An 11,586-nucleotide genomic window follows, 5' to 3' on the forward strand; every position below is an offset into this window, starting at 1 on the left:
TCTACATGATGTTCGACGTAATCATTGGACGACAGCTGGAGTATAGTCTCTTGGGTTTCTAATCTAAGATTAGAACCTTCGTGGTATAGGCTAGAATAATTGGCGGTCATTCCTGAGATCCGAAAAGTCTAAACCTTGTCTGTCGTATTTCGAGTAGGATCTGGAAAGGGATGACTGTGAAGAGCTTCAAACTCGCGAGTGTTGGGCTAGTGACAGACGCAAAAGGATCAATGGATCCTATTCCAACATGATCAAGAACCGACAGATGATTAGCCGTGCAGTGACAGCGCATTTGGAACATTTTCACTGAGAGGACGGGAAGTAGCCATTGACAACGGTGATGCCCAACATAAAGCTTGCCATGGAAAGGAGTATGAATGATTGGAAGAAGGCAATAGGAAAGCAGAAGTTTAGGAGGAACAAAGCATCTTCATACGCTTATCTGAAATTCCTACCAATGAATTACATAACTATCTCTATCTTTATTTTATGTTTTATTCATCTTTTAATTATCAATTCTCCATAACCATTTGAATCTGCCTAACTGAGATTTACAAGGTGACCATAGTTTGCTTCAAGCCGAGAATCTCCGTGGGATCGACCCTTACTCACGTAAGGTTTATTACTTGGACGACCCAGTGCACTTGCTGGTTAGTTGTGCGGAGTTGTGATAAAGAGTTGAGATTACAATTGTGCGTACCAAGTTGTTGGTGCCATTGATGATCACAATTTCGTGCACCAGTGTCCAGACACAAATAATTTTCATCTTCCTTATGGGATGATGGGTCCGACCCTAATAAAAATCTCAGCTCTGACTGGTTTATCTCCCGACGGAGATGATGTCTACTGGACAACCCCATGTCTTGAAGATATCTATGACATTAATTTCGACTAGACTGCTGTGTTGGGCTTCATTCAAAATAACATGGGTTTTGAAAGTGACCTTGAGACAGATAGCAAACATGTAGCATTCCTCCTCTTGTGGCTTAATGCTTTTGCCTTTTGCCCAAAATCAATCCAAATCTAGAAAAGCAATTACCTTTCGTTAGCTATGATGCTTCATCATAGAAAATACATCAATCTTCTTTCTCTTATCTTGGGTCAATTGTATGAGACTCTTTCTTTGGTAGTTAGTAAAATTCAACGAGGGGACTCATCGATCAATCCATTTGGTCCCCTCTAGGTTGCCAATCTATGGATCAAGTCTGTGTTTGATCCTTAATTTACTGCCCCTTCTGAATCCCCAAAAAATCTACTTGAAGATATTCAACTTTCTTCTCTTACTTGGTCAAAAACTAAGGATATGTCCTCCATGGATGCTTTTTGCTACTTCATTAAACTCCTTTTTAATGTTAGAAACAATGATGGCTCAACCTATCATCCGAACCCTCTAGCCTGTCAAAAAAGTAAGATAGGCTACCTTAATTCTCTTACAAGTCTCTTGATGAACTGTGGGCGAAAACCCTTACTCCTTAAGTTCTTCCCGTAGGGCTTACTCGTGAGTCGACCATGGCTCTCAAAAAGAAACTCGTCACATATTTTCCACAGTATGTGTCGATGCAATTTGGCCTTGCACAATCACTACCTTCCCTACTTTCTCTTGACGCTGGAGCTCAGATGATTCATTAAGAAGTGTTAGATTTAGAAGAATTCGACCAAATTTTGGACATGAATCATTAAAGAGTAACTACCCAATACCAAAGATTTGATCTCAAATTATGCTTCTTCTTTACCCCTGATTTTCACAAATGGTGGTCGAACTATTATGCCTCTCATTTCCCTTCAGTCAAGCAAGCTCTTTCTAATTTGGTTTTTCCTCCTGCACAGACTGCTGCTGCATCAAAGAAAACCAAAGGTGAGCACATCAAAGAAATTTTTTCCTTTGACAAATATTATAAGGTAAAATAGCATTTTCGGAACGTAACGTATGTTTTCATCGAGGCCAAAAAGGTATGGGAAAAGAAAAAGGAAGCACACTTCTATAGATGTCTCGATCGTTATTTTAAAGCCTTAAGTCGAGACCTCTTTGTGCAAAAAAAAGAATTTTATGACAACATTTAAATTTTCTCCTTTCCCCAATGCCCTTTTGGCCTTGCTGATCAACTACCTGCCCTTTTAAAGCAGGCTTAGGAGTAGATTATTGAGGGTGCTTAAAGAATGGGGGAAGATGGTGAGAAATTTGGACATGAGAGAAACCGAGTATATAAGGCTGCTTCAAAGAAGTAAAGTTGGAGTTGATGATTTTGAGCAATTAATAGTAATTGGCAAAGGTGCTCTTGGTGAGGTACATAATAAATATTTTAGATCATGTTATATTAGATAGTGCTAAACTGAAGCATCTTTAAGGCATTCTAATTGGTAAAATTCATTTGCAGGTGATGAATTTGATAGGTGATGTAAAAGGAAAGGTAGTCGTCATGGTCGATGACATGATTGATATAGCTGGTGAGTTTGTGTCGAACTTGTTTGGCAACTGCAATAATTTTTTGTTGCATATTAAAGATAAAAATAGTTACTTGTCTAATTCTGTACCTAACCACTTAAATTATATTCCTTTATTATAATTATTTTCAAGAGCTTGATATGACACTACAACATTTTCAGGTTAAAGCAACATTTAAAAAGTGTTGCCTAAAGGTTGACAAAAGGTTGCTTTTGATATATGGCAACACTTTTGGACCTAAGGCAATATTTTTGGACGGCGTCGCAGATGCAGCCGTTGCCTTAGATCAAGGCAACACTTTTTTGCTTCAAAACCAATGCTTTTGAGAGTAACAATTGGTAAGTGTTGCCTTTGGTTGAAAAACAACAACACTTCAAAAGTATGTTTGAGACAACACTTTGCCTATTTTGGCCACTACTAAAAAATGTTGCCTATTTACAATAAAATGCAACCCTTTTATGTGTTGCTTATAAGTTTGAATTTGCAATACTTTAAAGCGGTTCCTATTAGTTTTGAATATGCAACCTTTTAAAGCATTGTCTTTTCTTTTGGATATGCAACCTAAACAAGTGTTGTCTTTTCTTTTGGATATGCAACATATACAAGTGTTGCTTTTTCTTTGGATATGTAACCATACAAGTGTTGTCTAATATTCAAAATATGCAACTAATAGAAGGGTTACTTTTTTGGTAAAAATAAAAATAAAAATTTACAATAAAATTTTTTGTTCATACATGTGTAATTATTTTAATTAATAAATAAATTTGTGCACAATAGAAAAAATTTATAAAAAAGACAAAATAACTAATAATAAAGTTCTAATTAAAATAGATATTAAAAAGTTCAATTAGTATTTCAAATGCATGTTCATCAATAATTCTAAACAAAATAATAAAATTCTTGTCTAACAATAATTGTCATAATAAAATAGTAATTAATATTTATAAAAAAGATGTCAATCTACTTGCATATTTTATATCCATGCTTGACTTGTCCCATATGCTAAATCTACAAATAATACACAACAAAAAATAAGCAACTTATCGTTAAAACTGAAAAATTATAATAAAAATTTCTTTATGATATTAAATACTATAGATATAAAAGCAATAAATAGGTCTAAAAAACTCCTTCTAATGTGGCCAAAGTATAGGACGTTGGGATTCCGTTGAAACAAAAAAGATATATTCAGAGACACAATCAATGCAAAAAATGAAAGCTTAGTTAATGTCATGAGGTCACAGTCCAAAATTTAATCAATTTAGCAACAAATTCCACATCTAGCTACATATATATGTTCATTAAGATCTAACAAACATATACTAAAAAGTCTTCTCATTAATGATTTTATTAAATTTAATTCATCTTAAGTAAAGTTAAACGCCTTGAATTTTAGCTCAAGCATTTTGGATCTACCTTCAAACAAAGGATTCTTTCTTCTGATGGACACACATAATGGCATTGAGACTCATATAGAGTAGTAGTAAAAATAGCACTAACCTGTTGCCAAAAAAAGCAAGCAACTTAGTGACGATGGCTTCCTCTTCAATAGAGATGTTTCCTCTTTTGAGATCAGCTCTCAAATAGTTGATCCATCTCAATCTGCAACTCTTGCCACATCTTAGTAACCATTCATGATGAAGAAGAAGAAGAAGAAGAAGAATAAGAGGCTGATAATGAAAGAAATGAAAAGAATAATAGAGATGGAAGCATGCATATATACCAGCATTCTTAGGCAAAGCCCTCCAAGAACCTTCTCCATTGGCTTGAATGTAGTTGATCAAGATTTGATCCTCCTCTTGTGTCCAGCGGCCTTTCTTGAGTCCCACCTTGTCACAACAGGGAGCCCTTCCTATCTTTCTAGCTATGCCTCCTGCAACTACAATAATAATATAATGAAATTGGAATTATACCAATTCAGGACAAGAAGGATTGCAAAGTGGGAAACAAGTAACAACAAATAGTGTGGTGGCTAAGGTCAAGAGCGTGAAAAAGTTGAAAATGTTGGGTTTGTCAGGTAGCCAAGTTAGAACCTTAAGTTATCTTCCTAAGATTTTGTTGCTTTTCCTGAATAGATCTTTCATTTTCAGCACTTGGTTCAAAATCGTCATCTTCCCTTTCTAAATAAATCCCATGTGTCTCCAAAAATCTATCCATACCCATGGTTGGACGCTTTTTAAGATTTTTTGGTTCATCTTCACTAGCTCCAATTTTCTGGTTCGGCTTACTTTTCATTCTTTTGGAAATTGTGACTTCTTTTTTAGCGCTTTGCTTAGAAGGCATATGAATTACTCTCTTTTGTCCATGACCACCAGCCACCATGGGAGAGATAAAATTCTTTTGAGATGTTGACAGTCTATGTAAAACTCTTATTCAACCTTTAAATATGTACAAGCCAAACAGTATTTGCTCTCTACTTTATAGTGACTCAACCTTTTCATATTTTTTCTACCTCCACCAAAGGTGGTTTTGTCCTCGTCCTCGCATAACCTTTTTTTACCTGCAAAATAAAATTTCACCAAAAACTATTTTATAAATCCGAGAAACTATGAGAAAGAATCCTTCTCTCAAATTAATTAAATATTATTTCAAATAATTATAACTCTACTGCTAGCTCTGTTCCTCACTTGCCATTATTCTAAAGCTCCTCTTTTTTATGTCTCAATCTTATATTATTAAATTATTGATTTGGCATAGTAAAAACTTAATCCTCCTTAATTTGAGAATGACATTAATGTTTTTGATAGATTCAATAATTGCAAGATTTTGTCGCATGACATTGTTCAATTATTGCAAGATTTTATAGCTAGTGAAAGACTTCAATTATCATCATCATAAGTTGATGTCTTGATGAAGGTTATTAGAAATGGAACCCTCAAAAAAACTAAAGAATATAATAGAGGATTAAACAGCTTCATCCACTAATTATTTAAATGGTTGAAGGTCAATACTGATGATTCTTGCTTGGGAAACTTGGGTGCAAAATCTCGTGGCAGATCTGCTTGTCTTTGTTTTTTTTTCGATGAATAAATTGAAGTATGCAAAAAACAGAACTATAAAATATTAATCAATTACAATGAAATTCAAGCAGCAAGCTCAACAAAAATCATTTAACTGCAACTCTAAAATTATAACCAAATCACAACAATAACACCTATAATTAAGTTCACATTCGCTGATTCAGTGCCTATACTCAGACACAATATCAAAAGAAAAATATTGAACAAAGTGCTACTTAATTAATTAACAAAAAACTTACACTGTATCCACTTTGCTATTAATAGATGAATGAATTTTATTAATAATTCAAAGGTAGGCAAACATTACATCAAAAGAACAATATGCATAAAAAAAGTGCAAAAGAATAACATAAACATATAAAAGAAAATAAGTATAAGATAGAAATATCTTACGAGGTCATGCCGCAACAATTTGCTATATATGCACAATTTGCACTTAGTGTTCACCAAAGATGCACAAATATTTTTTATCAATCTCCTTCAAGAGAAAAAAAAATAAACACCTATATTAACAATTAATAATACTTAGTTTCAGCAAAGATTAGTGATAACTGGCTAATTGATACCTGCTGAGACAAGATCTTTCATCGAATCCATCGATTAGAAGGCCACCAATCAGTTTATCAATTGGCTTCTCAACAGAATCAGAGGCCAAATATGAGATTATGAGAATATACCTTAATGCAGCATCTCCTCCAATTCTTCCTCTCACATTATCCTCACTTTCTCCATGCCGAGTAAGTAAAATTGGGCGTGATGTAAGATGTGTATTTACCTGCAACAATACAACAAATCGACAAGAAAGTTACGCTTGATCAAGTAGCATCTGCAAGGTGCAATTATCATTAATCTTCTGATATATATATATAAGATGCATATTATTAATATTACCTTATTTTCAAATTTCAACATCTTCCCTAGGTTCCTCAAGTCATTATATGGTGCAATATGTAAGTGAGTAGGGAGCTTCTTAATCTTAAAAGCATAAAAGACCAGAGAGGTCCCCCTACCGTTCCCCAATTCAAGAGTTCTGGAAATGCACCAACATGAAGCAGATGTTGTATTGATTCTTTGTAAAAGTTTGAGACTAATCAAAATATGGTCCAAGATTATAAAGCACAGCAAATGATCCCCCAAAAATAAAATTTCAGACAAAAAGTTTCGTAATGCATTAGCACTGGAAGTCTTATGCATGAAAAGAAACATAAAAGCTCGAGTTTGAACCACAAACACATTATTAATTAACTTAATCAATTGCCTTGATTGCCTGTGTGTAAGAAGCATTGATAATAATCATATACTTTGAAGGAAACATACCAAGAAAAAGACAATTCGAAATTTCTGTCTTTGTCTCAGAGTACCCTAGGGTAACACTAGTGAAGTAAAACAATGCTTATACTAGAAATTAGGAAGAGCATTAAAACCTAAAAATTTAAGTTAGTATGGGAGCCAACTTTTTTAATTAGTATTAATCAACTTTTAATCCTAAATTTTAAATTTCAATTTTGAATCTTAAATCTTCCAAAAACTAAGATAAATTTACAATAACAAATTAACTTTCTATACTTATTCGGTGAAAAAAGAATCTTAGTGTCAATTATATATATTCACTTTTAAGCCACTAATAAACTTTTAAGCCACTAATTCACTTCTTACATACTTACATTAGCAACTAATGAAATCATTAACTCATGAATACAGAGATAGAGAATATAGCTTCATTTGTCCAAACCATTCAAGATAATAACAAGGTCTCAATAATTGAAAGACTTTCCAATTTGCCAACTTACTAAGTATCTCTCTTAATCACTGTACCTTTAATTTGTATATGAAGTATATAGTATTCGGTAATTGCATATATTCGGTAATTGCTCAGTTAATTAAAGCAGGTGCTAAAATAGAATTGAAAAAGAACGGTAGAATCGTCAATACCTCCAGAAGAATGCCAAAAATGAGAATCTCATCAAATACGTGAGTAGTGATAATCTAATAGTGACTAGCAGTGATGAATACGAGTAGAGGATTGAAGCTCGACGAAAAGACAAGCAGAGGATCGAAGCTCAACGAGAAGAGGAGCAGAGGATCAAAGCACATTCATGAGCAAAGAAGATCGAAACTCATTCGTGAGCAGAGATTGAGATCGAAACTCAATAAAAGAATGCGCTCCATCATCGAATAGATTGAAGAACCAAAGAGGAACGAAACATTTGGAATGGATTGGGGATTTTGTGATTTTGTTAATTGAAATATTTTAGGAATTTTGTTAGGATTGGAGTTTTAGAAACCAAACATTTTGGAATGAATTGGCGTTTTTTTCTTTCTTTTTCTCTGCACGATATAGCTTACTTTTATTTTTTAAAAAATATTAAAATTTTAAGCAACACTTGAAAAGTGAAGTTTAAAATAAATTTAAAGACAACTTTTAAAAAAAGTAATATATTATTTTTATAATAGTTGTGTTTGTATATTTAATATAACAACACTTGATAAGTGTGTTTTAATTTATTAAAGACATCACTTATAGTGTGTTGATTATAAACTTGTTGCTATAATTCTATTTTATTACCACTAGTATAAAAGGTTGCTTATATATATATATTAGACAACATTTTTTAAGTGTTATCTTGAACATATGTTGTAATAACTAAAAAATGTTGTAGTGTGAGATTGAATTTCTAAGATTTTTGATTGTTTGTCAGTAATTTCTCTTTATTTTTCCTTTGATAATGGTAGAAAATGTGCTTTAAATGACACTTGTAGTACGTAAACTCTTCCAGGTTCTGTAGTTTTTCTATTGCTTTCTTGCTCTTCTATTTCTTCTTAAGAGTATTTTCGAAGTAATTTTAATATACTGTTCTCATTTAACATTATTGTTTCTGTTACTGGTGGAATTTTCTTGTATATGCATTAGCCAAATAATACATGATTTTTCTGATTCTATATTATTATGCAACTTTTCCTTAATATTGTTTATTTAGTGTTCTTCAATAGTAAAATATCAAGTTTAATAAAAAACTTTTGTAAAGAGAATAGGTTATAGTAAAAAAAAATGGACTAAACTATTGTAATCAGTCTATTTTTTTAAACCCATGTATGAAATTGCGGCGGTTCAAAACCGTCGCATTTTTTAAAAAAAAACCTCACATAGATTTGCGGTAATTTGTTTTAATAGCCATTGACCAAATAGCAGTGGTTTTGAAACCGCCACAAAATCAGTTATCTTATTTGTTGCGGTTGTGCCAGCAGTTCCTTAGAACCGCTAAAAAATCAATTCTCCACCCCTAACCCGCAACGTTTCTAGAAGCGCTGATATGTCGTTTTGCGGCGATTAAAAAGCTACTGCAAATTTTCGTTTCTCTTGTAGTGCCATGACCTTATCTTGACTACGAAAAATTTTGACCCCTAAATTTATTTTGACACCCATGTTTTTCTTAGCCTTTAGGTTCCATGTCTCTTCAACTTGTTTTCTAAAATTTCACACTGATGTCTTTCACTCAATTTAAAAGTGGAATAACAAGTCTTGATGCTCAAAGAATTAAGGTTACTGACTACCTTTCGACTGAAACATTTTTTGTATTTTTTTTTTATTTCAATTTGTCCGTTTCTGCTTCTCGCAGTCGAGGCACCTTCTTGTTGAAACAATCTATTTTTTGTATTAACAGTTAACTAATTTTTGTTACACGTAATATAATGGTTAAAAAATATATTTTTAAATTTTTGTTTTCTACAACAAAGACCAATGTAGATAAAGAATGAGTCTTTATGATTATGAAAGAGTGGACGACGTGAAACGGTGAAAGGAGGTGGTAGCTTGGAAGAAGGATCAACCCGCAATAGGTGGAGATTAGTTTGCTGCTTTATATTATTATCTTATATATTTTATATCTTAATATCTATTATAAAATCTATAAACATAATTAATTAAGTCTATATCATGGGTCTTTATGTCACCACCAAACCATGCGTGTGTGCTTTCTTAATTAATTAACGAGATTAGTTTGCTTTTCTATTGTATATAGTAATCATATTTTGTGCAAATAATTATTCAAATTTAATTTTTACATGCTTTAATTAGTCATATATAATCAATGTTTTTATATCACCCAAATGAATTCACCAAAAATAAATATCACTCAAATGAGATAGACGTGCAATTATATTTTATTTTATACACCCGGCAAATCTTTGTTCGGTGTGAGTATATAATTATATATAGTTTACATACCAACAACAACTAGTTTTCGAAATGAATTTCTTATATGATTCTATCTCAACCAATGGTTAATATCTTTTTCGTTTTACTTTTTCTTTTTTAATTTGTTTTTTGTGGGTTCTCTACGACAATTAGGTATATCAGAACTAGCGCATCACTTATACATTATTGATATATAGCGGAGGTTTCAATTGTATGCCATAATAATTAGTGACATATAAGTCTCACCAAACTCCGACGTGTTATTTTCACTCAATCTTAATATGGCTTAAGACCTAATTGCCTCTCCAATCCTAAGACAGTTTCAGTTTGATTTGAAGCTTGATTCTTTTCATATATATATATATGATAAAATGATATTGCAACTCCTATTTTATAATATCACTTTTCTTAATAAATTTATATAAATATTCAACTCCTATTTTATAAATATTCAGTCTTATCTTTTAATTAGGATTTTAGGTTCCAACGGTAGTCACGCATTATTAACCTTTTTTACACAATTGCATCCTTTCAAGGTGGCAATGGATACAATATGGCAGGGCTCAAACTGTAAGGAAAGAATTGAGTAAAAAACTCTTTTTCGACTCGTATTCTTTTTCAATTTAGATAATTCGTACCTTAATAATTGAAGAATGATAATTCACTTTCTATCTTTTTTTTTATTAGATGTATAAGTTTTTTTTATAAGAATCTCAAACAAAAAATAATAAAAATATTTACATGTGATATTAACTTGTAGGATCTAACTTTTACTTATTTTATATAGATAATAACCATTTGACTGAGACTATTTATCGTCTATATAGTCATCAAAAAAATATTTGTAGCGAGTTGATAATTATTTGATTGGGATATTATTTTGATGATTATGTAAGATCTAAACAGTCACAATCAAATAGTTATCATTCACGTAAGACTAATGAAGACCAAGTCATACAAATTACGTCACATGTAAGTATTTTCCGTCATCTTTTACCCAAACACTACAAAAAAAAAGAGTTTAAAATGGTACTGACATTACGACGATTTTAAAAAACCGCCGTAATATCCGGTTATTATGGCATTTTTGGTTGCTGCCATAATTAACTTTGTGTTTGCTGGCGATTCTGGTGATTATGGCGGTTTTGAACCGCCGTTTTCACACGTATATAAAACAAAAGAATTGCAACCCTAGCCTCATTAAACGAAATATAGTAACGGCGTTCTCGATCTCCCTTCTCTCTCCTTCGTCTCCTCCATGCTCCGACAACGTCGTTCTTCCCACTCGGCTTCTCCTCTCTCCGCCGGTTACGATTTCTCTAAGTACTTCTCCCTCTCCGCCAGTTACTGATTTGTTTCTCTGCAGCTCCCTCTCAAGTTCTCTAGGTACCTCTCCCTCTCCGCCAGTTACTGATTTCTTCGTTTTTGCTCGGGTTATGGTTTCAAAATTATTTTTGTTGCTGATTTTTGGGGGTTTTTGTTTCTCTGCAGCTCCACGATCGGGTCTTGCGTTGAAGCATTCCACTGACGTTGGTGTGGGGGTGATTGACGCCGATCGAGTCTTGTGTTCAACCACTCGACGATCTCAGATCTTGGATTGACGGTAACTTCATTTTCTCTTTCCTTATGTATTTACTTCGATGCATGTGTCAATGGTTCAATTGCTGCCACTCTTATTATTGTTTTGGATTTTGCTAGTTAATTCATCCTGCTATTTCGTGAATTGATAAATGAGTTCAGACTGAATAAGCTTAGTGAAGTAGGGCTCTGTTCTGTAATTCTGTTCATAATATCTATCACTTTAGTTAATCATTTCCGCGGTTAGTAAAGAATTAAGTCACTTTAATCACATGAGCTGATTCCTTGCCTTCTTTTCTTTGGATTTTAATTATAGTACATGTTATTAGTTGTAAGTTATTACCCTGTTA

This window comes from Arachis hypogaea, chromosome 19, assembly GCF_003086295.3.
Source record: "Arachis hypogaea cultivar Tifrunner chromosome 19, arahy.Tifrunner.gnm2.J5K5, whole genome shotgun sequence".
NCBI lineage: Eukaryota > Viridiplantae > Streptophyta > Magnoliopsida > Fabales > Fabaceae > Arachis > Arachis hypogaea.